The sequence below is a fragment of the Gavialis gangeticus genome, unplaced genomic scaffold (assembly GCF_001723915.1).
Source record: "Gavialis gangeticus isolate Ggan-Ray unplaced genomic scaffold, GavGan_comp1, whole genome shotgun sequence".
NCBI lineage: Eukaryota > Metazoa > Chordata > Crocodylia > Gavialidae > Gavialis > Gavialis gangeticus.
Genome location: NW_017729000.1, coordinates 11166421 through 11169267, shown reverse-complemented (window position 1 = coordinate 11169267; position 2847 = coordinate 11166421).

Genomic DNA, 2847 nt, shown 5'->3' with positions numbered 1-2847 from the left:
CTATCTCCCCCACCCCAAAGATGTGGATTCCCTGTCATATGAAATTGGTAAAGCAACACCTTGTGTCTCTTCAATTTACACAGTCTAGCTCTATTGCAAATTACTCAGCTTGATGCAAGTATCCCTGGTGCAATTATGATGCTGACATTATGCAGGTAGTTAGCATAGATCATCTTAATGTCCCTTCTGGCCTTTAGATCTCTACAGTTACAAGAGTAACAATGAAGTTTACCATGGATTGCACTTTCAATTCCTACTGTTGGGTGAAGGCAGCTGCCAGTTTGTATTCAGGTCAGATGCACAATCGTCACAGAGAAGATAGTCGTAGTGCTCTATCACAGAAACTTTAATTTGGTTTCCTCCTTATTTTCCATGGAGCTCACAAAGCAAAAGTTTGAAACACAACAAAACAAAGTCCCTTTCCAAAGGAAGCTGATGGAGGAAGAATGGTCCAGTACCTAGGATGCTGGCTTGGAAGACCTTAGATTCATCTCCTCGTTGTGCCACAAGCGTCCTGTGTGACCATGGGTGAGTCATGTAGACCTAAACACACAAAACGATTAGGTGCATACACTTGGTCTGAGGTGTAATTTAAGGTCCTAAATTCAGGAGTGCAATCCTCAACCTCCTCCCTAAACTTTGTAGTCACTTAATTTTTGCCAGTAAAGTTGTTTCTTGTTAAGATTTAAGTGCCTATCCCACACCTAAACCCTGTTGGGATCATCTGAGAGCCCTTTTATGGTAGATGTGTGCTGAGCGTGTCTTAACATTCACCTCCAGGAGCGAGCTTCCCAAAAAACATAGTTGCCAAGGAGACTTTCACTAAAGAACATGGCTGGAAAAAACGATACTCGTCTTCATAACGGTGCTCAACTTTTCTATAATTATATGTGAAGCACCAGCAAAAAAACAGCATTTTCTTGCCTGTAGGTTGTTCCTTGTTTGTTGTCAATCTTCTGCTCCATGATAATCAGATGTCTTGTATAGTAATGCCATTCATTTGCTTCTGGGTATTGCAAATCAATGCTTTGTATGAACAGGGCCTTTTTAATGTAAAAAGGAAGAAGGTTTGATACAACTACAGTATTGTGCAAACAAAAGACCGTAGACCCCAATAATCTAAGTCAGACATTCCCAAAATACGGCCCGTGGACAATCAGCTGGGGTGTGCTGAGCGCTTGATGATAGGCAGTGGAAAAATAGATAGATGATCAGATGGTGCTAGTTCCTTATTTTCAACTGCTATATCCTGTTAACTGACACTTAAAATACATTACTCTCCTTAGATTAATTTTCAGTGTAAGCAATAACTGTAGTTGCCACAGGGACTTTTTATGATTGTAGATAGGAGGAGGGGAAGTTGGTGATTGCAAATGCATAGGGAGACATCCAAGAGACAATATGTATTAAAATGTGGTCTGTGTTATTTCATTTCAATTAAGACATTATTTTTAAAAATAGACTGACTTCTTTGCCTGCAACAGCAAAATCAGATCACCTCTCAGCAGTATTAACTACGAAAAGATTCAGTGCTGGACACCAGGCATTGGATAGAGCAGTGGTCTTCAATCTGTGGTCCACAGACCCCTGGGCACCCACAGACTATGTCTAGGGTCCGTAAAAGGTGACTATGATTAATCAAAAGTATGTGAATACCAACACTTGCAATTCAAAGAAGTCCGCACTTCCATTTGAATTGTTTACACGTCTGAAAATGAAAAAAAGTTGAAAACCACTGGGACAGAGCACAAGTCATGGGACAATGAAGATAGTTGCAGTGAGTCACATAGGCAGGAATGAAGTCAGAAGGTTTTCATGTTCATCTGATGACTCAAACCATAGTCCTGAAGCAAGATCTTTTTTTGCAAACTCATATATTGCCAACCAGCAAAGAAAATAAAAGCTGCAATGCTTATTAAAGGCAAGAGTCCTTGGATAAAACTCAGTTTCATAAACTCATCAAGTTGCAGAGAAGTGCTTGTTTCTTTTGCTATGTTTGATGTGTCTTTCTCTTCAGTGAGACAAGGGGGCACGACATGAATGAATTACTACTGGGCTGTGCCCTTGTTTACAATGGAAAGATAATGTTTAGTGTCCAATTTCTACCTATTAGACATGGCAGGAAAGGTTCTTTGGGTAGATGTGATATCTTTTATTAGATCAACTGAGTAGTTGGAACAAAGCTCTTTGCAAGCTTTTGGGCCCAAATACCCTTCTTTAGGCATAGGGAGACTCTGCTGTTGTTCTGAGATCTCCAAGCAGAGTCTCCCTATACCTGACGAAGGGTATGTGCGCCTGAAACCTTGCAAAGAACTTTGTTCCAACCGCTCACTTGGTCTAATAAAAGATATCACATCTACCCAAAGAACCTTGCCTGCTTATGTCCTTAGACCAACACGGTACAACTAAAAACCCTGCAACATGGTACCTACTAGACACACTCAGGTTAAAAGAAATGCTTAGCCTCAGCAGGTGCAGGGGGAAAGGGTGGGTATTAGAAGAGCCTCATGGGGTTTAGTGGCCTCTGCTACTTTACCATTTAGAAAGGTATTGTGCTGATCGCCAGCCATTGAGGTCATGGTCTCTGCCTCCTTTGTGCCACTGCTAAAGCCCTGCACATCCTTGGAATCATATCCTTCCCTGATGAGCTGTGCCAGGGATATTCATCCTGTCGCCCTACATGTGGCTGCCCACTGTAGGTAAAGTTAAAAAATTTAATGAAGATATCATTTTAAAAGAATGGAGAGCATAGAATTAATGAGATGATGGCATCTATATGAGAAGCTCCCAGGGACCAGATTTGGCCTGTCTTCAAAAATCTGAATGCTAGCAAAAGTCTGTATGCTG